The sequence below is a fragment of the Musca autumnalis genome, unplaced genomic scaffold, assembly GCF_047663935.1.
Source record: "Musca autumnalis isolate F117 unplaced genomic scaffold, ASM4766393v1 scaffold_4, whole genome shotgun sequence".
In the NCBI taxonomy this organism is placed as follows: Eukaryota; Metazoa; Arthropoda; class Insecta; order Diptera; family Muscidae; genus Musca; species Musca autumnalis.
Window position 1 is genome coordinate 87,484,553 of NW_027411977.1, and position 25,792 is coordinate 87,510,344.

General features: G+C 34.9%; 1 protein-coding gene and 1 non-coding gene across 2 annotated transcripts in view; one reads left to right on the plus strand and one right to left on the minus strand.

Moving 5' to 3' along the window:
- Baldspot (elongation of very long chain fatty acids protein baldspot) overlaps positions 1-25,792 on the minus strand; it is a 133,868-nt gene that overhangs the window by 45,252 nt on the left and 62,824 nt on the right. The window lies entirely within an intron of this gene.
- LOC141404421 (U12 minor spliceosomal RNA) lies at positions 14,472-14,678 on the plus strand. The gene has a single exon (XR_012413020.1). It is a non-coding gene; the product is annotated as a U12 minor spliceosomal RNA (small nuclear RNA).

Here is a 25,792-nt window from a genome sequence, read left to right on the forward strand (position 1 = left end):
AGAGAAGACTGCACTCGTTTGAGATTTGGATATACCGACGGATCTTAAAGATATCCTGGATAGACCACATTTCAAATAATGAAGTACTGAGGCGAATGAATACCGAAAGTCAAATGATCAGAATGATAAAAACGAGAAAAACTGCTTATTTGGGACATCTTATGAGAAATAGAAAATATAATCTCCTCCAAGCTCTCATAAGATCCAAAATAGAAGGACGCCGTCCGAGAGGGAGACGAGAAATAACATGGATCAAAAACATTCAGGAATGGACAGGACACCAAGATGAAACAAGCCTTTTAAGCGCCGCCAGAAATAGAGATCTAGCTATAATTGAATGAAATATTTTAATTTTATTATACATATACAATCAAACAACTCTGTAATAATCAACATTGTATGATCGCTAATATCCGGATACGGATTTGCAAATAAAGAAGAAGATAACTTTATTCATTTTTTTTTTATTTTTGCCTTATTAAGGCGAAGGCCATTTATAGTGATATTTAATTAATTCTCTTTCGAGTTGAGCTGTTAGGCCTTTAGAGATACATTGAAAAATTAGGAGTCTACCGAAGTCCCACGCATCCAACCATTTGAAGATCGGATTTACCACCCGTGAAACGTAGTGTAATGGTTGGATGCGTGGGACTTCGGTAGACTCCTAATTTTTCAATGTATCTCTAAAGGCCTAACAGCTCAACTCGAAAGAGAATTAATTAAATATCACTATAAATGGCCTTCGCCTTAATAAGGCAAAAATAAAAAATAATTTCAGCATGAGCCAGGCTGGGATTCGAACCTGGGTCTCCGACAACTGAGTGTCAAGGTTGCCGGCGTCTTAGCGTTCTAAGCCACCATCAACTTGTCAAAACTTTAGTAGACAAAAATTGATGATCAAAAAATAAAATCTTCTGATATAGAAGAGCAATTACTAATGATGTAGGAATAAAACTTACCATAGTATTTGTGAACATTGAAAAATGGGATTACCAAAGCAGGACTATAGGAAAAGTTTGGAGTTTCAATTAACTGACATAATTTCGCATATACATTTATCTAATGAAGTTCGATATATATACCAGTTACCAAGCTTTGCATTCGTCTGCCACAAAAACAACATCCTAATACACCTGAAGATCGGATTTACCACCCGTGAAACGTAGTGTAATGGTTGGATACGTGGGACTTCGGTAGACTCCTAATTTTTCAATGTATCTCTAAAGGCCTAACAGCTCAACTCGAAAGAGAATTAATTAAATATTCATTTCAGTTTTCATTTCACATTTTCATAGAAACAAAATTGAGCCCCAGGGCTTTATAGATTGTTTTAATTTAAATCGGCTTCTTTACTTATACTATGATTTTCCCACTTCTTTTTTAATTTCTTATATTCTCGGAATTCTTTTGACTCGACCAGCGTATTTAATTAAAAAAGAAAATAATTAGTTTGTAAGTGCACCAATAATACATCATTTATTTTATGGACTATAATAATATACAGTATGCAAAGTTCATATTCGTACACCCCTAAAAATGAATAAAATTAATTAACACCTATTAATTCCATATTTTATATGCAAATTTGAAATAATTGATGGTAATTACTATAACGTAGAACGATTTAAGATTTGACTGTATATCACGAGTATACAAAATGAACGTCATTATTTGTAAAGGTAAGCATATATTAATGCAGGTTTGTACAATGTAAAAACTTTCCACATTGTATATAAATTAATTTCTACAAATATGGAAATTAAAAATAAAAAAACGAGCCAAAAAATAATAAGTTTAAATATTAATGAACAATAACCGCAATTCATTCACTGTCAACAAATCTATATAATTTACGCCCCACCCCAAATTCCTTAGCAGCCACTGGAAAAGTTATTACTTCGTTTCGTCTGTTCCGTAAACAATAATCGTCGTGTGTCCGTAACAGTCGCAAAACATCTTTGTGGTTTTTATTTTTGTGTGGTAAAATTGGAAAATTCCAGCGAAATATTATTAAATTATAAATTCGCACTTTATCGATTTAAGAGTAATTTGTAGTAAAAATTGGAAATTTTGAATTTTTCGGCAGAAGAAATCGACATGGATACCATGGATTTAAAGTTAACTATCTAAACTCGATTTTTTCTCATTAGGGATTGGATTTAATACAATCAAAACTTTAGTTTTTTTGTGATTCTAACAATTGAAGAAAATTAGCGAGAGACAAAGAACATTTTATAAATTTCTCGTTGGAGTTGAGCTGAATGATCGAAGATTTTTTTGTAAGTGAAAAAGGAAAGCCTATAGACAACAGGTACAGGTACCTCACATAAAATATATATGCAGTTCCTTATATCCATCCAAAAGCCACTATTTTTTTTAAAAATATGTAAGATTTTCATGAGATTCAAAATCACTTTCCTATTTTCCCTCCATTCCCATTATTTGTTCTCATATTTCCTCTCTTGTTTGGTAAATGCTCTCAACTTTGTTCTCTTTTTGTTTTGAATGGTCTCATCGTCTCACCATCACATTGACACTGTATCAACAAACCACAACAACACACAAACTGACTGAAACACATACAACTAAACGCTTTACGCTAAACTACCACGGTCGTAACAACTGATAAACCAAACAACTTCAGTGCGTTTGGTGTCGAAAAAATAAAGTGATTGGCTGTACGATATAGTTCGCATCTACAATTTTGTAATAGCCTTTAGGCTAAGAAGGGTATATACATATTGATACGACCAAAAATTCGCCAAAGCTCCAAAAAACCTTGCCCATAGATTGTTGACATGGCGGTTTTCCAGTTTTGGCGGTTTTACAGATTCAAAAGAAAACTCGGAAATCGACGAATAGTCGACTATAATCAATTTTCTGCGGTTATGAAAAGGTCGAAAGTCGAGTTTTAAGACAACTGAAATAATCGCCAGACAAAAAATAGCAATTTTAGTTTTAGACCAATATCGAAAAGTCGAAAAATCAATTATTGCTTTCCATTACCTATCCCTAGCATGCATGTAGTTCGACTGCAGCAAATGTTCGTAGAAAAAGGTAACTCCACACCCAAGTTCAGCAATATGTGCTCGATCGCGTTCGTCGCCTTGTCATGGAAGGTCAGCTCCATGGGTCCAATTAATCAGGCATGTTAAATGTTATTTCAGTTGGATTAACGAAGGCGAAACATTCAATAAATGTTTATACGAATTTATGTGACTGTTTGTCATCCAAATTTCCCTATAGTCTGACTTGTAAAAAAAAAGACTCGATTTTTTTATTACTACAATTTGAATAATTGCTTTTACTTAGCTTTTAGCACGGTTCTAATAGAGTAAAAATATAATTAAACTTCATTTATAGGTTCAGTAAAACAATTTCATCTTAATACTGCATCAGTTAATGTTTTCTTCTAACTGCCGTAATGGCAGCAGGTAATAAAACAAAATTGGTGTAATAACAATTGTCTGCCGTCATAATCGTGCGACAAATAATTGCAATTGAGAAAATAGCTTCTGCGCTTCAATGGAATATTTATAATCTTGTAATATGATATTTTAATTTGGAGTATCTTAAACAACAAATTAAAAAAAATAATAAAAGAATCAAATAAAATCAAACAAATAAAATCAATCAGTAGTAGTGCCTCTAGAATTTTCCCTACTATGCTCCCAAGAGGAGTAACTGGAAAAATATACATATGTACCAAAATGGTTTGTAGAAATAAATTCTGAAGTACTGGGATTCGTATCCCATCTAAAATACTCATTACAAAACCCCTTACTAACCCATTATTTTGATAAAGGAATGTCGCGCGAAATAAGTGGTTATTTTTGATTACTAAAATAAGTAGTACCGACTTTTAGTAACGTCTTATTGAACTACTTATTTTAGTGGAAAAAAACACTTATATCGCAACACATGTAAGAAAAAATGGGTTAGTAAGGGGTTATGTAATTAGTATTTTTGCTGGGATGAATCAGAAAACGTATACCGACTTTGGCATAGTTAAATAAATAGAATTACCACGATTGTGTCATGAGAATGAATGAAAAATCATACGAAATGAAGCTTTCGGCATTTGCAAAACGGAAAGTATCGGTAGAGTTTGAAATCTTCTTATATCCTCAGCCTTTAGGCTATCTAGGGTATATACACTTTCATACGATCAAAATGTGCCCCAAGTATGCCTCAGACCCCAAGTATGTTTGGACGAAATCCATTTCGGACAATTTGGAGTCGATTTAGCCATGTACGTCCGTCTGTCTGTTCGGCTGACTGGTACAGATGACAACTTTCGAAAGGAAGAAATAATCGATTTTTCGACTTTTCGATTTTGGTCTGAAACTAAAAATGCGATTTTTTTTGTTTGGCGATTATTACAGTTGTCTTAAAAATCGTCTTTCGACTTTTTCACAACCGCAGATAATCGATTATAATCGACTATTCGTTGATTTCCGAGTTTTTTTTTTTTGAAACTGTAAAACCGCCAAAAGTGTAAAACCGCCAAGTCAACAATCTATCGATTTTTAGACTTTTGACTGCAAAAAGTCGATTAATCGAAAGTCGACTTACCTATCCCTAGTCGCCAGCATGATTTATACACTTTTGCATGAGCTCAAATTAATTGTCGAAGTACTTTTTCCACTCTGACTGAGAGACCTTCAAAACATGGGTTTTGAACGCTTTTACAGCATCTTCTGGCGACTATAATCGTCGACCTCGCTTTTTTTCTTGATGTGCGGGAATCAAATGAAGTCACTGGATCCCCAAGGCTGTTTTGTCCGCTTAATTTGATTTGAATCGATGTGTGAGAGCTCGCATTGTCATAGTGCAGAATGATTAGTCTTCTGTTGTTCATTTTTCGAATTTCTCAGGAGACTTCTGGCAAACAAATTGTAGTGTACCACGGTCCTATATCACTCAAGCCGTGTAGTGGCCACATACAGCGTGCTTAAAAATACTTTAAATAACATTTCCAATCGTTTCGTATTTTCCATAGGAACAATACAAAACGAAACATAACTCACGCTGGCGGAGTTCGCTGTTTAGTTTTGTTTACATTCGTGAGTGCGAACAAAACGAAAAGCGAAAAGTACTCAACTCCACAGAAGCAGATAGAAGACTAAATATACTAAACACATGTGAATAAATCAAAAACGTTTGGTGGTTGATAAAATATTTACTGTGGTATGTTGATGTTAGTTTATAGGGTTGTTAAGCAATCACATGTGTGTGTGTGCCTGAGTGTGTCATTGACCATAACGCACGGCAAACGTTTCCCAAAAATTCTTTTTGTTTCGGGGGTGAATGAAACAACTCGGCAAAGCATAGCCGAAGTTACATTTCAGCAATCGTACGGTTTCCATCTTTTTACATTGAAAAGTTTGTTTTGGTTATGAGAATGAAACGATTCAGAGAAGCTTAAAAGTTTGTGGCTTTGTGTGATTAGTACGGGAATCGTTTTGTTTGTTTACGTTCATTGGCCACATGGCCAGTTTAGCCGAAGAAACAGGCGACCATTAGCTTCGAAGTGCTTCTTGCATGAACAACTTTTGATATTGATTTGGTCCCATGATCGATTGCAGTTTTCTTGTGGGCTCATACGCATAGATCCAAGATTCGTGGTCTGTGACCAATCCACAAGAGTCTTTTAGAGCGATAGTCAAATTGTGCCGGATCTAACGAAAAAAAAAACATTTTTGTGGCCAGTAGTGGAATTCTGTAACTCATTTTTTGGGTTACCGACAACAATCGGTACAATTAGAATGAAAAATTATGAATGAAATGTATCAATAAAAGTTGACAACATTGTTGCTATCGGTAGGACTTAGCGACAGCTTTATTTTGGTTGTAAACTTACCGAAAATTTTCGTTAATTACCGAAATTACAAGCATTTTAATACTACCGATTTTTGTCGGTAACTACAAAAATGAGTTACAGAATTCCACTACAGGTATGCATGTAATATCAAATGTTAGTTGGTGGAAGCAATGCCCAAGGATGCCTCCATCTCACGGTATATAACATGGCGATCTGGCATTATTCGTTCACGTTTTCTGGCACAATGGCCGTTTTTGAACGACCCTGACGACCTTCGCTTTTTGGTGAGTGCCGGCCACGATTGATTCTTAGTGCTATAGGATGGTCGTTTATCGACATACAATGATTTAATTTGATCGATGCACTCTTTCTGTGATTATCCACTTCGCACAGTGCTTCAGAATCTTTTTTCCTGGTACAAAAACTCTGTAACTTTTGAACAAATAGAGATATTTTTTATGAGTGTTTAACGGACGCAACGGGAACAAAAGTATATATGGGCTGGAGGAGGACACTCTCAGGCATCATTGTGTGGAAATGGAACTTTGTTCCAAGCTGTTGCCTAAACTTTGAAATTTTGAAAATCGGATGAGATTTCGATATAGCTATATAGGGCCCTATAAGAGCTATATCAAAATCCGATCCGATTTTCAAAATATTTTGTAGGATTCGTTTTTTAGCCACATCAATGAACTGGTAAAATATTTTTCGGTTTTGTTGGAACAAAAATATCTATTTTGGTTCCAAAAATGTGTTTGTTTTGTACAAACATTGTAATCCAAATCCAAAAATACCATCTTTTGTTCCGAACATAGAAAACAAAAACAACTTTCGAATTTCCGCAATATTGTAAAAATCGTTAACAATACCGATTGTAGAAACAATCATAATCTAAATTTTTTACAAAACATATTGTCAGCCCTGAAAACCAGGTACTAAATTTTTTGATTTGAGTGCATATACTTCTCATATACACTTTCCACACAACTTTGATATAAATATCGTGTATAATATTACGAGCATTGATGAACGCAATACATGGTTTGCTACTTTAGCTGACAACAAAGACAAACAAAAAGCCACAACCAACCACCACAACATAAGGAATAATTAAACACCATAACAAACATGAAAAGGAAAGAAGAATGAAACAAAACAGAAACAAATAAAAACAAGAGTCTCATTGTTGGTATACATACACACAAAAACAATGATAAAGGCAGCATGTCATACAAACACCACAACTCACCAAAATTGTTTTTTCAACACGGTATCGAATAGCGAGAGAAGAGAAAACAATTTTCGAAGAAAAGAGAGAAATATTGTTCAGTTGACACAAACTATTTTTGGATTTAACAAAAACGATTGTTGGATTCACAATACTACATAAGGAATCCAACAATATGTTAACAATACATATTTTGCTCTTGGAATATTGTTGGATCAAACATATTTTTTTCTCTGCGTGTAATTGCGGATTTTAGAGAATTTTCGTTAAAATTCACATTTGGCTCCGTACAAATTACTATGGAAACAAAGATCCCTCTGGTGACACGGGTTAACGTAAACCGATCGCCATAAAATTTCATATATAAGGTCTTTGGGTCAAATGGAAAAATAATTAGGGGGTAGGCGTTCCAAAACAAAAACGTTGTCGTTTTTTGGGCCGCCCTAATGTTCATCCCTCAAGAATGTTGGAATTCTAAATCAAAACATCACTTAAATGGCGTTATAACACATTTTATATCTACTTTAATAGTAATGGGAACATTAATAAAAATTGTATATGATTTGCGAAACATTGGAGAAAAAACTGGCTACTTTTTATTCTTTTTTGAAATATTTTATTGGTTCTATTGGTGAAATAAATCAGAATAAAAAATAAAAACAAATTCCCCAAACTAAATATGAATACTAATTATACTACATAATTTCGAACCACATACACACACAAAACACCAATTGCGTTGTAGTATTTTTGTAGATCTGAAACAAGATTCTCAATAAGGGAAACATATTAATTTTATTAACTAATTTTTATTTATTTGCCCACCAACAAAAGTCGGGTTATTCTAATAATGTTTTTGTTTTATTGTTTAGCTTTGGGGACTTTTTAAATTTAGTATGTGCTATACCTATAAATCATAGGCAATTAAAAACCTGAAATAATTTGCAAGAATTGATGAAACATTGGTAATACAACAAATGATGAAGCAAAGATATACAAATAAACTTTTCAACTCTAAAATTACATGAACTTTTGAGATCTAGAAAATAGTTTATTTTTTAATTTTATAACTATGTTCGCTTTCAGAGAGAATGACGAGCAAAAGTTTATATATTATCTGCAAAATCGAATGTTGACAACTGTCATATATTTCTTTTTGCGAAACGGTCGACAATTAGTCATTTTTTTGTTCATTTTATCAGTTAGAGGATATTTATCGGTTATTGTACTTCGATAATGGGTTGGTAGTAATAACTATACCATCTCCATGTGGTGTGTTGTGGTTTGTAATCTCAGCGCTTTTTATGTTTGACTCGTTATTATCTCCAAATAAACTAATAACAATTGGAAGGTGATGATTGATTTTTGCGGAAAAAATACAAGGGGAATTTTGATTTGTTTTATAATCACATCATGATTCAGTTATAGAAAACTAAGCGTAATTATACAATTATTTGAAATTATCATTAGAAAGAAATTAATTTATGCCGGGGGATGGTGAAAACATTCTATACGGTTTGTTAGGTAAAATCAATGAGGAGGATCGATAGTAAGTAGAGCAATGATTATTCGACATTTTTATCAAAAAATGTTTTCCTGCAGCAGGAATAAAATACAATTAATTTTTTAGTCATTTTTATAATTGTGGTTTGTAGAAAACTACAAGCAAATCGAAACAAAATGAAGAAACTGCATGGCATGGCAATGAGGAAAGGATAAAGGATAAAAAACTGGGATGGCCGGTCAACGTTTAAATTTAGCCGCCATAGAACCGTATCTCCCTACTTTCAGTATTTTGAACGTTTTAGTCATAATGAGCAACCGAAATTACTGAAATTTGGTGGTTAGTCTTCAGCAGAGGAATGAAACATTCCATAGATCCACGCTTTCATATAGCACCCATAGGACGGTACCTCCCGATTTTCAGTATTTTGGAGGTTTTAGCCTGATTATCACACCGAAATGGCTGAAAATTGGTAATAAGTCTTCGTTGGGGGCTTATAACTTTCCACCAGAAATCTTTCATTATAGGTCCTCGTCTTCCTATAGCCTCCATAGAACCGTAGCTCCCCATTTTCGCTATTTTGGCCTCAATATCCACCCGAAATGACTGAAATTTTGTGTTCAGTCTTCCAATTTTTTTTGTGAGCTTATTGAATACATGCATCAAACTCTTGTCTTTATATATGAAAAATTTCCTTTAAAAACGTTTTTTGACTGATTAATGGTCAAAAACGGTAAATTTGTTGAAAAAAAAATCGAATTTAGATTTTCGCTATTCACCATTTTTAAAAAAATTGATATTTTTAAAACTCTCGTTTAAAAGCAAGATTATTACGTACTTAATAAGCCCACAAAAATATATGATGATCGGTTCATTCGTTTTCGCGCTACAGCCAACACCGCAAAGCGTTTTGTTAAAATAGGGAGTAACCCCTGAGAAATAACATGTTAGGTTAGGTTTGGGGATGTGTAGTCAATATATATACATATATATTGACTACGCCACTCGGAGATCTTTCGGTCCATTGTGATCATCCAAGAGAAAAGAGAGAAAAATAAAGAAAAGAGGGTGGGCTTGGGAAAGTAATAATAAATGGATTATTAAAGATGAAAATGTAATAAAGAAAGGAGGATGTTTATTTGGTGATGGTAAAAAACTGTAAGAGAAGTAGTTACGCTTATGGGTCGCGCCGTCCCAGCCAATTCAAATTTTTGACGATGTTATTTATGATTGTCGGTTCCATGTATGAGTAGAAGGTTAAGATTGAAGGAAAGCATACTCATGTTAATCTATATCGCTTCCGAGTTAACATCGGGCAACGACATAAAATATGGTCAATAGTCTCCGTTTCCTCCTCATCTTCACAGAGCCTGCAATAATCCACGCCATCATCCTGCCATTTGCCGACAAAAGCTAGGATGTTGAAATATCCGGTACTGACTCCCGTGAATACCCTGATTTCTGAAATGCTCAAATTTAAGAGTGAAGTTGTTCTATTTGTTGATAGAGTCGACCAAATGGCCCTTGACACGTTGTACCTTGATTCATTATCCCATAGTTCCTTGGCTCGTTCTTCAAAGAACGTCTCCACTCTCCGAAAAAGGTGACATATGGGTGGTTTGATTGAATCAGTGATTGCTAGACTTGTTGATTGGGATCCATGTCTTGCCAGTTCATCTGCCTTCTCGTTTCCCATAATGTCACAGTGTCCCGGTACCCAGCAGAGTCGGACAGCGTTTATGAGGTTCACCAAAGCAGTTCTACACTCAAGAACGGCCTCAGACTTGATGTTGGAGGATTTGATGGCTTTAAGAGCCGGCTGACTATCAACGAAGATAGTCACCGGTTCAAAGATTTCTGCATCAAGACTTTTTATCAACTCTGCAGCCATTCTGATCGCGAAGATTTCAGCTTGGAAAACGCTAATGTCACTGTTTAACCTGTATGAGTATTCGAGACAAAGCTTTTCGCAGTAGACGCCAGCTCCGGTACCTTCTTCCATTTAGAACCGTCTGTGTAGAAAGCGAGACCGTCCGGAGGAGGGTTACTACGGATCCAGTCATCTCTACTAGGGATAACGATCTCAAAATCTTCAAATCTTTGGACTGGTGATAAGTAGTCGCTGAATTTCCCCTGCAGATTTAAGCTAAGATTTGGTCCTAGCTCCCGAAGAATGCATGCATGTCCATAGGTGCTGTCACGCCAACGATTCAGTTCATGTAGCCTTAGGACACTACGTGCTGCTTGACCTTTGATGCTGAGTCTCATGGGCAAGAGGTTCAACATCGCATTTAGAGCTGCTTGCGGTGTATTTTTAAAAGCTCCAGTTATCAGGATCGAGGCTGCCCTTTGCACCTTGCCTATGTTGCCGGAGCTCGATTTATGTCGAAGCGCGTGCCACCAGACAAGGCATCCGTGGGATAAGATGGGTTTCACAACAGTATTATACAGGCAGTGTATAATAGTTGAATTTAATTTCCAGCTTTTCCCAATCGAATTCTTACATGAATAGAGTGCAATCATACCTCTCTTCGTCCGTTCCTCGACGTTCCTCTTCCATCTCAATTGTGAATCCAGGATTGTACCTAGGTATTTGGCCTCAGGAGATAGATGTAATTGCACTCCATCCAATGTTGGTGGCACAAAGTCGCCGAGCTTACGCTTTCTGGTGAACAATACCAGTTCTGTTTTCGTTGGATTTACACCAAGGCCATTTGCGGTGGCCCAACGGGACAGCTTTAATAAGGCTCTTGCATAAGCTCCGATATTATGGACAGGAATTTGCCAGTTATCAATATAACCACATCATCCGCGTATGCGACAACCTTGAAGCCCTGATTGTCGAATTCCGCCAAAATACTGTTTATCACAAGTAGCCACAGCAGCGGTGAGAGTATACCTCCCTGGGGGTATCTATAGTTACTGTTTTCCTTATCGTCAACTCCCCAATACTGAAATTAATTATCCTGCTCTCCAGCATAACAGGGGTTCCGGGGTGTTGACCGCTCTAAGCGAGAGATGAATGGGCTCAAGTTGTACGTTGTTAAAAGCTCCTTCTATATCCAGGAAAGCCGCCAAGGTAAAGTTTGAATTCTCATATTTCTCTCAATAAAACCCACAACCTCATGAAGAGCGGTTTCTACAGATTTACCTTTGATTTAAGCATGCTGCGAGTTGCTCAGCGAGGCAGTGTCTGCAAAGCTCCTAATCTCCAGATCGATCAGTCGTTCGAGTGTCTTGAGGAGAAAGGAGGATAAGCGTATAGGTCTGTAGTCTTTCGGTGCAGAGTGACTGTCTTTCCCCGCTTTGCGGAAGTAAGTTACCTTTACCTCCTTCCACAGATCTGGTACGCAGGAAAGAAACAAACAGGCCTTGAAGATCTTCTCCAGAATTAGATATATCTGCGGTGCGGCAAAAAAAGCATCGCAGGAATTACTCCATCTGGACCAGGTGACTTATAGGGTTTGAATGTACTTACTGCCCACTTTATTTTGTTTGTGCTTACAACCTTATCGATGAGACTCTCGTCCACTGACTCTTGGACTTGGAAGTTGTCACATTCAATGTGAAGGTTACTGGCGTCCATGCAGTCAGGGAAGTGGGTCTCAGCTAGAAGGTTTAGAGTCTCAAGACCTGAATCTGTCCACGTGCCATCCGGTTTTTTGATACTGCCAATGGATTTGCGGTCCTTGGAGAGTATCTTGCGGAACCTGGCAGCGTAGTTTACTCCTTCTACAGACTCAAAGAAACAAACCCATGACTTCATTTTGGCGCGCTTGATTTCACTCTTGTATTTGTTGAAACTTGCTTTATACAATTCCCAGTCACTGTCAAGTTTCGTCGCATGCGCCCTGTTATACAGCTTTTTTGTGTTTTTCCGCAGTTCGCCAAGATCCTTGTTCCACCACACCGGTTGGGATTTCTTCCCAGGATAAGTTAATGGACAGGCATCCTTATGGCAGCGAAGAAGGTTTTCTGTTAGGTTGGACACTTTACTGTTAAGCTAAGCAACTGTTACTATCCTTCCGGTGAGTGTCAGTTGATGGTTCGTCAGATCAGTGAACCTGCCCCAGTCCATCCTTCTCGGGTTCTTATAAGGATTTTGGCGGACACCGTCGAAAGAGATTTCAAAGTATATCCTCATATGATCCGAAAAGGAGCATTTGTTGGATACTCTCCAGTTCTTGACGACAGAATCATCTAAATTTGACAGAGTTAGATCAATGACCTTCTCCCTGTCTCTAATTTTAAAGGTAGGGTAATTTCCTTTATTACATATTCTTAGATTGTAAGATCATATAAAATTGAAATAACATGTTCGACCGCAAACCTCTGCAGCTGGAACCTTTATACGTTTGAAGTACTCACTTTTCAAAACTTAAATAACAAATAATATCGATATACACCTATTTCCCACTCCATTAATTTTAAAAAAATCGATGTACTAAGTACCACAGACTTGGGTAGCTGTAAACACCATATGATCACTATTTACTTCCAAACAAAATTAAATCCATGTTTATTATATCCAAAGCAACTTTAAAAATTTATTTTAGAACGATGAATTACTTTCAATATTAAAATTTTGGAGCATAATACAAGTTATTAACTTTAGAAAAATAAGGACAAAAATACATATGTATTTCCAACAATTATCGGATTTGAAGCCTTTACCTAATTAACTGCGTGTTGCGTGTGCGTTCAAAAAAACAAAATTCATGTATTTGTTTTTGTTTTCAATTTGAAATACATGTATTTTGTTTTTGTATTTTTGAACGCACACGCAACACGCAGTTAATTAGGTAAAGGCTTGAACCTTCCCATGGACAAAACTACTTGACAAATCTATACCATAATTCAAATTCCTTCAAATTGCAATGTTTACTATAAATTCTCATCAATAAATTTGTATTCCGAAGTACTTGATTTTGACCATTTTTGGCAACTACAAAAGGTTGTTTTTAAAGGTGTTTTTAAATATTTTTTTAATCGAGCTTGAGGTCTTTTTCGTTATATTTATTATTATTTTATTTTTTAATCTTTCTTCGTCATAGTTATTTCCATCAATCAATTATTGGTTCATATTAGCATATAAAATATGGAATTTATAACGATTTTATTAATTTTTTAATTTAATTTTTACGAATATGAACTTTGCATACTGTATACTCCTACCCAGAATTTCAAAATCTTAAATATGTACATAAATAAATTTGTTACATAGGTATTTGAATACAACACCTTCATAACAGACATTTTTAGCATTCCTTATTGTAGAAATCTGCTCTCTTAAATATGTTCCCCACTAATTTAGTTTAATTAATCCATTTAATCTTTGTGTTTGAGATAATGAAAAGGCCAGAAATAAAACAAAATGTAAATTATTTTTAATTAAACAGTAAGAAAAATATGCACAAAAAACCGTCACTATTAATAACCCTCTACCCTTTTGCCATGCTTTGTCGATACAGAGTACACGAGACGTCACACAACAACAACTCAGCATTTTTACTACCTTTCCCGCCAAACAATGAAGCCACCAACAACATCCATTCTCATGTATGTTTGCGGTAAAAGCTTCCACTTGGAATAAACATTTGTAAGGCTGTTTGTTGGTCATACAAAAAAAAAAAAAACAACAAAAGCTTTTAAAAAATTTAACATCGCACATTTACAAAGCTTTCATCTTTTTCTACTCAACCGCAGCCGTTAACATACAAACGCAGATGGTTGGAAATGTAAAATAAAAGCTTTGACTTCAACAAAAATTGCTTATATTGCCATAACTAAGCATGGCTTTTATTGTTTTCAATGTATCACGAGTAAAGTACCGTTTACTTATTATGGGGATGAACTTCTGAATGACTTTGTACAACGTTTCTCGTTTATAGTTCACTTGTGGTGAGTTGAAATTCGTGCCTAAATTTAACGAGTAAGGAAAACCATAATGTCTTGCTAATCGCTTGACAGAGCGCTTCTAGGCAGTGTGAAGTGTGTAAAAAGCATTTCGCATGAAGCATAAATTTTTGTATGGGTACAGGTCGTCCCTTTGAATTCGAAGTGATGTGTCCACTACTTTTACGGACATATTCACGAAGAGTTTGGGTGTAGCGATTTGCCCGAGTAAAGAAATTACATTTTTGAAGATTTTTTGAAGAAAAATAAAATTAAACGGGTTTTATTTAATAAAACGTGCCATCAGGGTTGTCACATTTTATTCTGCCAAAATCGCCAAATCAAGCAGAGGTGCCAAGTTGGTGGTTTTCCCGCTACTTGTGGTGATTATTGACGTACAAACAGTGTGACCAGATTTAAAAAAGTGTTGCTGCTAAATCTGCATTAAAATAATGCTAAAAAATGCTAACATAAATATTTAAATGCTAAAAAACAGTGCTAAATTTAAAAACGTTATTTTTTAATGAAATATACCCTCCACCATTGTATAGAGGGTATATTAAGTTTGTTTTTCCGTTTGTAGCGCATTGAAATAATTATTTGCGGCCCTATATTCATAATAAAAGTAAAAATCTTAGTCGATCTATGCATGTCCGTCCGTCTGTGGTAATCATTCTGGCATCCACAAAAATTGAGATAGGACACAGAATTTTTGGAAAGATCCGTCTTTTGTTTGCAGGCAGTTCAAGTTCGAAGATGGACTATATATATCATTCCATATTTTGATACAGACCCTACAAAACGGTACCGGCCGATTTCAGGTATAATACTGTTATTGGCTACATTTTCAGGCTGAACTGGCAATGATTTGGTATTTAAGGTTCCAAAAACCTTCTCCACCAAAAGTTGTGGAAACAGAGTCCACGTTTTGGAATATTTTTTTAGCTACATCTTCGGACCGATTTAGTTATAGTTTGGTATTAAAAACCTATCTACCAAAAAATGCGGACATAGGTTAATGTTTTTGGAATAGCCCCATATAACGGAACCAACCGATTTCGGGTATCTTTTATGTTTTTAGCCACATTTTCAGACCGACATTTAGGGTTGTCAAAAAACTTCTCCATTAAAAATTGGGGACATAGGTCAATGTTTTGGAATAGGCCCCATAAAAAGGTACCGACTGATTTAAATTATTTTTGGGTGTCATTTTGGTTCAAAGTGGTTAAGCAACTTCTTCACATTACCATCATCGGATTTAGTTTGTTTTTACATTTCCGGGCAAAATTGGATGTCATTTAGTATTTAAAGTTCGCAGTAGGTAAGAACTTCCCCATCGAAAATTTAGTACATATTCCCATGTTGTGCTAGAGCCCCCATATAGTTTTTAGAAGACTGAATTATTAGTATTTGGGGATGCCAGTGGTCAAAAAACTTTTCCACCTAAAATAGTGACATTGGTACTTTCGTAACAAGAAGAAAAATTAACTAACTATTCCATATCAGTTCTGAAGATTTCATGGTGGAGGGTATAACAAGTTCGACACGGCAAACTTAACATTTTTTACTTGTTTTATTTGCTTATTCACATTTCCATTCCTTTAAACCAGAGCAAAGACGAAAAACTACGTAGGTTTGAGCTGTTAAAAAAGCTGTTCTACGCAATTCAACCAACATTTATCAGATTTTTTATAAAAAAGTACTAAAATATCTCTGATTTCGTGGATAGAATAATGCTAAATTAAATGGAAATTTTGCGGCTAAATACAAAAAAATAATGCTAAATTTAGCTGCGAAAATGCTAAAATGGCCACACTGCGTACAAAAACTACTGTTTAAGCAGGAATGTCAACTGTTTTAAGGTAAAAATCGTTACAGACCTATGGTGCGTCTGTGGCTGTAGCGAGTTTTACCTCGGAACGGTTGACATCCCTGAAATCAAGTGTCAGAAAACACCAAACCGTAGAATCTTCAGTTTATGTTAACATGTGTAGGCAGGGATGCCAACTGTTCCGAGGTAAAAAATCGCTACTGAAAAGTTGTGTTAAAAACCACCACAAATTTCTACTGACTAAGACCAAAAAACACTACGAAAATGTGTAAAAACGGCAGATATTATCAACTGTTACAAAGAAAGAAAGAAGTTAAAAAATCGCACATATATGTTTTTATCCATTTCTTCAATAAAATATCCCAATCCCCATGCTCTTCTGTATTTTTGAACACTATCTGGCCTCTAAATATATGAATACTTCACTTGCTTCACAATATACTACTTTTCGTTTGCTTTAAAAGTCATGACAATAAAGAATGTTGCTTAAACAGCCAAAATCGCTACTGTAGCGTTTTAAAATAAAAAAAATCGCTACAACTCCTAAAAAGAGTGATTTTTGGTACGTCAAGTAGCGGGAAAACCACCAACTTGGCATTCCTATGTGTAGGTTGTATTTAACTTTTTATTAAGTTAGTTTTTCCCTTAACATGTCTGCGGTAATTACAGTAGCATCCAAACAAATTGAGATAGCACACTACAATTGTGCACAGATGCTTCTTTTGTTTGAAGACAGGACAAGTTCGAAGATAGGCCTACGTTTTGGTATAATAGCACCTATATAAAGACCGATATATATAATAGACCGATTTCAGATATTTTGAAGTTTTCGCTACATTTGTCGGCCGAATCATCTATAATTTGGCATTTAGGGCACTTAGTGGTCAAGAAATTTCTGCATAAAAAATTGTGGACATAGATAGGTCCACGTTTTGGAATAGCCCCCATATAACCGTTCCGCCCGATTGCAGCTTATGGGCCTTTACCTCAGGTGGTATGGACTTACTCTGGAAAAATATTGTACAGTTATAATAGGGACCGTGAAAAAAACAAACTTCTGTGAATATTTTAAAATAGATCCGAGTCAAGTCCTCAAACTACACTTTTCTCAAATATTGTGTGGAAGGTTCCCGAAGGACGGGTCCGATATATTGCAACCTGATACACTATTGGATGAATCAGAAACTCCATACAAAAATTATCTAGCGGATTTGCCATTTTAGTTAGTGCCGTCAGGGTTTCTTTGAAGTTTTAGACGATTCATACTGAGATGGAAGTATGGACTTGCACTTGAAAAAAATAAAGGGGGCCGCAACCTGCTGAAAAAAATTTCAAAACTTCAATTCTCCGAATTTTTTGTGGGAGGTATTCGAAGGAGTGGATTAATACGATATGCAAAGTTTGGATCGAATCGATTGCTCCCTTCGAGAGTTATCACACCAAATTACAGAAAATGTTTGAACTTTTGTTGGGGGTGGACCATTATAGAAATCTTAAACTAAGTTTGGACAAAATATTATGAATGACAAATTTTGGAACGAATCGGTTGATCCGTTCTAGATCCGCCAACATTACTGAGGGGTATCGATACCAGGGAATCGATCCCACGACCTTCAGCGTGGAAGGCGGGTGTGTATACCATTGCACCACGGTGGCATGAAAATGTATATTAGGGTGACCCATTTAAACGGCCTACTCCCTATTTTTTTCTATTTGATCCAAAGCTACATCAAAAATACGATCCGATTTTCACAATTTTTTGTAGAATTTTGCAGGCACGTGGTTACGTTAACCGATCGTCTTAATATTTCAAATATAGTTTTCGGATCAAATCGAAAAAAATAGGGGATAGGCGTTTCGAAAATAACGTAACGATAATTTTAATGTTAATTTTTATTAATTTTGCTCGTTGGAGTTGAGCTGGATAATTGATGATTTTTTACAAGAACCACAAAATTAAGTGACCGGTTTCGTTGTTAGTTAGGCAGCTCATCATACATATCGGCTGCGGATGTGGCTTCTCTGACATCGAACTTTGATTTCTCCAATGCAATGTATTTTGTACAGCGACGGATATTTATTTGTCCCATTAATCTGCATGACTTATATGACAAAAAAATTTGGTATAAAAAATCTGCGATTGTCATTGAATAAATTGAAAAAAAAAACAAGTAAAAAAGCGGTAAGTTCGGCCGGGTCGAACTTATTATACCCTCCTCCATGAAACACTCTTGTGTCGGTTGGTCAGTACCGTTATATGGGGGTTACAATATAACGCGGACCTACATATGTTCGTATTTTTGTTGGAGAAGTTTCTTGATCACTGGGAACCCTAAATGACAAATTATAGCTAATTCGGTCTGCAATGTAGCTAAAAATGTCAAAATACTTGAAATCGGTCGGTACCGTTATATAGGGGGTCTATACCAAGACGTGGACCAATATTGGCAATTTTTTTAGTCATTGGGAACCTCAAATGTCAAATTTCAGCTAGTTTGGTAAAAAGAACAAAGTCGGGTGGTACTGTTATAGGGGGGCTATACCAAAATGAGGACCTATCTAGACCATCTTCGAACTTGACCTGGAAAAAAGACACTCGGGTGCAAAATTTTAGCGTTCTATCTCAATTATTGCGGACGCTAGAGTGATCACAAGAGACGGACAAACGGACCGATAGAATTTTATCCTGATCAAGAGTATATATACTTTATAGGGTCGCAAATGATTAGTTCGATGTGTTACAAACAGAAAAACTAACTTAATATACCCTCCATGCTTGTGAGTGTCGTTGGTGGAAGTCTTCATTGCTGTTCAGTAAATTTTTTATGCATTTTATATATTTTCTACATTTTAAAATTTTCTCAATCGAGTGGGCTTAGGAAATAAAAACAAATTTCAAAGAGACTTTTCAAAACAAAAAAAAGAAAGTCATTCATTGAATTTTTGGCTTTTGCCCTGAGAAGAACATATAAAATAATTATTAAAAGAAAAAAATATATATATTTTTCTAAACGAAATTTTAAAAATTCCTCGAGAAGGATTCTTTATATTCAAATTGTGTTCTAAGGATTAATAATTTCAATATCCGTTGAATGGGACTCCTGCTTAATAATTGGTGAATGAGGATTGGAACAAAGAATTTATAACGCACATAGAACGAATCCTTGATATATTCAAAATTTGGAGAAAATTTTCCAAGGAATTTTTATACGAATTTTGCAACTATCAGTCCTGGCAGGACGAATCCTTGAATTTAAGTTAAAGATTTGGAATTTTATTTGAATTTGCAATTTTTTTTTTGTCAATCTGGGCTTGCTGGCTTCCTAATATCCTGAGACGATAACAATTCAACAAAATCCTGATACAGGACAATCAACCAAACTAAAAGCTATTTAGCAAGAGTAATTTGTTTAAATATCATCCTAACATTGGCCGTATCATCACCTGTCTTTCGAGGCATAATTTTGGAACCCGTGAATTAAATCTTTGTATGGAGAACGCAGTTTTTATTACATGCTAAGACTCAACACACTGTTCTACATTTGTTTTATCCCAAATACTTGAATTTCATGTAAACTGGCGATGCAATTTGAATATTAATTAACTTTTCCATCCAGCAATTTCGACCAAAGAACCATTATCCTCAGGCCTGATGACAACGGTGATCTTTATTGGTAAGTCGACAATATAAATCAATATATATTCTCATTGTATTTGCTCGTTCACCCTGCAAGACACTTTTTAACATACATTATTTATTTTTTTTATGACCACCGGTCAGAATAATCACTAACACCCATATTCTTTTTGTCACACAATTAATATAAGTTTTACACTTAATATTAACTGTACAATCATTTTGTTTTCAATCAACATTGTATCTGCTAATCATAATATTTTCGCGATCAAAAATATTTGTTAACACCATTGCAACTTACTTTTTGTTATTTTTTTTGTTAACAAATATAATTGATTATGAATATTAACTAAACTAATTCGCTTTTTCGCACAAAAGATGAAAGGGAATTCATAAGGGAATTTCTATAACTGGGTCTAAAGAGTTATGAACTTCTTTAGAATGGTTGGGTGGGCGGTGGAACCGCTAGTGGCTGACTGATACCTTAGGCCACGTCTTTTCTTACGTCACTCCTCTTACTCCTTTTCTTACTCTTCCCCAACTTCATTTATTTCTGGGGATATACTCCCCTAATAAGAGCTACCTTATTTGAATGTTACTTTATGTAAGCGGACCCGAATGCTATTATCCGAGGAAAACAACCCCCCCAGGACTGAGCACGGCTGGGGCGAGAAGGTAGCCACTTCCTCCGGAAATAGGACCAGGTAGGGTGGGTCGTTACATGCTATGGTGGAAGGTATAAAAAATTGTAAAATTATTGCACATTTAAAATATTATTAAGGGTCTTTTTCTCTATGACGATTCGAATTCAAAATCGTTCGAATTACTATACTACATAACTCCTATTGTTGTAGAAAATGTTTGTTTTATTGAAAACAAAAATAAATCAAATATTTTCCACAAAATAAAAGTTTGGTCTTAGTTCGAACGAATTTATATTCGAATCGTCTTAGTGAAACAGGCCATAAGAATAAAAAATTACTTGTCTGTCTACCGATTTTTGAAAAAAAATATTCTTAGGAAATCCGGAAATACTGCTTTGGAAATTATTTATTTATAAATTCCCAGAAAAAAAGTCCTACCAAAATCATGGGTTTCGTAAGGGATTTTTGGCAGCCGTAACTACTCTTAAATCCCCTTTCTTCCCCATTATTTTTACAAGGGCATGACCACTAGAATAACTAGTAATTCTGTGGTCAAAAGAAGTTGAAAAGTAAGGTGAAAAAAAATTCTATTTTTAGAACAGTTGAGAATGTGGAGAATTTATTTTTAATTTCAACATACTTCTTACTTTTATTTTATTTCACTCTCTGCCCGAGTTGAACACACGAACCCTCTGATTTCTAGCCAAACACACTACACACAGTGCCACACACACAAACATTAAGTGCACATGTGCACCACGAACTGTTATTTTTTAATTAACAAAAAGTTTTTGTTTTTGTCAAAAACTAGCACGCCGACGGCGTGCGTTGAACACACAACCCTAGGATTTATAGTCGGACACACACACACTGTGCCACAGTCCTCATTACTTAGTGAGGAGTAAAGTAAGTAGGTTTATCTTGTAAATTTGTTAAGAAGTAACCCATTACTTTTCAGATTACTTGTAATGCGAAAAGAAGCTTGTTTACATTACTTTGTAAAGGGTTACGTAATGACTATCGGATCCAATTTTTGCTGGGTTGAAAAATATTCTAAAAAACCTGATATCTTTTTAAAGAATTTCTACTCTTTAATTATAAAAAAAATAATTAATTATTTTATTGTATATTAATAATAATTAATTATATAAATTTGGTTAATTCTTAATTTTAATTTTATCTTATATATTATAAAAAATAATATTTTTTATTGTTTTCTTAACACTGTGTCATACATTCTTTACATCATAAGATATTTAAAAACATACATATACACAACGTATGAATTTGTCACACATACACAACAGATAGATAAAAGCTTTACATCTTTTATTCCTTTAAAAGCTTTTTGGTCCATGACTGCAATGCATTTATTTACATTGCTTCCATTTACTAATCAGCCTTTGGATTTTGCTTCTATTTGAAAATAATTCTGAATGACTTTGTTAAATAGCTTAGCTATAATGTTCAACTACGACGGGCTACAACTTGTGCCTAATCTCCACAAATGTGGTTAGCCAAATTTGGTCTTGCTGATCGCTTGACTAGTTGCTTCTAGGCAATGTGTGAAATGCTTTGCGGTATTTCTCATATGAAGCGCAAATTTTTTAAATGGGTACAGGTCGTCCCCCTTGTAGAAGAAAAACTGTGGGTGTTGTTGTCCATTACTTTTCGGACAGCAACGTCGATAGCACAGCGTTTTCTTTTTTTGTTTGGGGGTGAAGCGATTTGCCCAGCTAAGTGAATCAATGTTTAGGGTGCTAATTAATAGAGATAACTCTAAATGTTTATTGGTTTTTAGAAAAAAAAAAATTATTAAAAAATTGTCTTCACGATGTTAAAATTTTGTTTAGGTGCAGAAATTCTAGGCTTTTGCAACATTTTCGGTTTAAATTCTTCTGTATACTGAAAGTGCAGTGTCCGTCAGAAGTAACTTGTTAACTTCTTTCTCATCACGTTGAGCGCTCAGCAAGAGTTTTATCCGACTTTTAGATTCTAAAATTTAGAATGTCGGTGTCGAAATATTTCTCTCTTCTTTTCGTCCACCTTTCTTTCTAGCGATCAATCACACAGTCTGAAATAAAGCCTTTACATACAATATATTTCTTGGCTTTGAAAGAGCAGACTTGATCAAAGACTTGAGTATATAACTGCGGAGTTGTAGATTGTGACAGGTTTTCCCCGTCTGTCAACATTCCTATTTTACTTGCTTAGCTTTTGTGTAATAGCTCGTTAATAACAAAAAATTCTCAGAAATAAACAATGCACCCCACAAAACAATTAAAAATGCTAAATCTTTAAATACAAATCTCCTCCACTCCCATACCCATGATGCTAAAGCAAGGCTGTGCGCAAACTTCATACCATAGTTTATCCAAAAAATACTGAGAAAAAATTCATTTGAGTTTACATAATCATTGTAGTGTCAAAAATCCAACCAACAAAAACATACATACTACGAATTGTCATCATGACATGACTGATGCCGAACTGCTGATTATAAGATTTAATAATAATTTGCGAATAACTTTCTATTTTCTGGTGTCGTATCGTATTTTGTTGTGTTTTGTTTATCATTTTCGTTTCAGTGGGACAATGTGGAAACAAGACATGACCATAAATTTGCACAAAGATAAAGTTAGTGGGATGGATGGTTGGTTTATTCGCTGTTAGTTAATTAATGACGCAATCGAATGCTGACGCTGTGGATGAGAGATGGGGATCTTGACAATGACCGACCGTTATATAGAAGAGTGTGTGTGTATATTTAGCAGGTATTTATTGCGTTTTGTGTGTGTTTTTTTTAATAGGTACTAAATTTTAGATGCCAAATGAAACCCTTTTGAATTTCAAATAAAATGTTTGATGTTCAAAATATACTTTTAAAAACGAAATCGTAATTATTATTTTGATATTTAAATTAATATTTTAAATATTTATTGATAGGTTTTGAGTGTTAAAACTGATGTTCTCAATCGGTTATTCTGTTCAAGAGTTCTCGTGCCCTCAAGCAAGACCGACTGACAGGTCTAAATCATTGACGTGCAAAACTATCGAAAAATCAACGTTAGAGTATATCTGTGTTTCCCTGCAGTTGCCTGCAGACATCAACAAATCAACCGTTAGCATTGTTTCTACTTGGTTTTCTTTTAATATAATTATTTTAAAATATATTTATGATTAAAAAAATAATTGAGCGCTGAAATGTGCCATTGATCTGAACATAGATCAATTTCGAAAATGGGCTATATCGGGCTATATGTGAGCATCCCATATAGCTGTGACTAAATTAGCTATATTTTGGCATTGACTTTTCAACTAATTTATTGTTGGTTGTAGAATTATTGCTATGTAACTGACTTTTTCAAACTGGTTGAAAAGTAGATTGGACAGATAACAGGGTTTGCTTTAAGAATAAGTGTCAGATATCTTAAAAGGAACTTCGTGTTCCTTTTAAAAGTGAAAGTGAAAAATCCACCCATCAGTAGTGGAATTCTGTAATTCATTTTTGAATTTCCGGCAAAATTAAAACATAAAATTATGAATGAAAAGTATCATTAAAGGTTGACAACACTGTTGTTATCGGTAGGAATTAGTGACAACTTTATTATGGTTGTTAGCATATCCAAAAATTTCTTTAATTACCGAAATTATAAACATTTAAATTTTACCGGTGTGTTACAGAATTCCACTACAGATTTGAGTAAACTTAAAGTATACTGTTTTTTGGCTTGATATTGCCAAATTTCCAAATAATATTATTTGCTTTGTTCCATAACGTGGAAGAATCTTGAAGTTCTGCCATTTTTTACTCGAAAAGCGTTCCCTTATTTCAGATACCATACAATTCATATGAGAGTAGTTCAAAACTTTTGTTACCATTTTTAAAAGTAAAGGGACAGATCAAATTTTAGATGGAAGATGTAATAACAAATCTCTGGTAATGCGAACTTTATTCCTTACTAGTCGTAAAGTAAGGGATAACAAAAATGGACTATTAAGATACGATATAAATGTCCTAAATGCATTATCCGAAATTCTCACAAAACTCTTCTACGGAAAGTTATGACAGTCTAATGTATGTAGGATGGCATTGCAAATATCTTAACTTTATAAGAAAAAGGAATCTTGAGTGTAGCCGTTATGCGGATCAAACTGTCTGACTACCATTACCAAACATTTGGTCTGTTCCTTTACTTTTGAAAGTGGTAAAACCGGCAAAAGCAGCAAAAGTTGTAAACTGCTCCCATATGAATTGTATGGTGTCTGAAGTAAAGGAACGCTTTTCGAGTAAAAGGTGGTAAAACTTGAAGATTCTTGCACGTAAAGGAACAGAGCTATTTTCGTTCACTCCTACAGATGCAAATATCTCCTAAAAGCAACATAATAGGAAAACCTGGCGCATGTTACTTCCCTAACTCAAAATCGTGTAGTTGGACGATTTTTCTATTGCTCTTAGTGATTTTAGTAGAGAGTTAACATTACAATGTATTTAATTTAAAAATAGTGGCACAAGGTATGAAAAAGTGGCACAAAATTTGAAATAGTGCACATTTGGTATCAAAATAAAAAAGTGTCATAAAAGTATCAACGCCGAAAAAAAGTGGCAAAATTGATACTTTAGTGGCACAACGGTCACGCTGGCTGTGAGCGATAACCAATTTACGCTCACTTAGAGCACATGGACTCTCTTGTGAGTCACAATGCCTTCCACTGGTGTAGTGTGTTAGGCTACACAGCAGAAGTTCGTGTGTTCAAATACGGGAGAGGGCGAAATAAAAAAATATGAAGTGTGTTGAAATTGAAAACTTTTCCACCTCAAAAATAGAAAATATAATTTTGTAACTTATAGCTAATTTTTCAACTTCCAGTGGCCATGAAATAACTATAGAATAACTATTAGTCATAGAATAACTAGATATTCAGTGCAACTAGATTTTCAGTGCGACATTAAAATAATGGGTTAGTAGGGGGTTTTGTAAGTAGTTACGACTACCAAAAAGTAGTATAAAACCCCATTATTTTGGGAGGACTTTTTTTGCTGGGGCGTTCATGAAAACATCTGCCTCATCGAAATAATGTGTTTGGACAGACACTTTTTACTTGTTCAGTAGTCCATTTAATAATCACTGTCCGATTTCCAGGCCAGGCAACATCATATTTACAATTAAAATATACGTCGTCCCATATCTAATGAATCTAATATGAATCGAGGTGCACTCATTGATA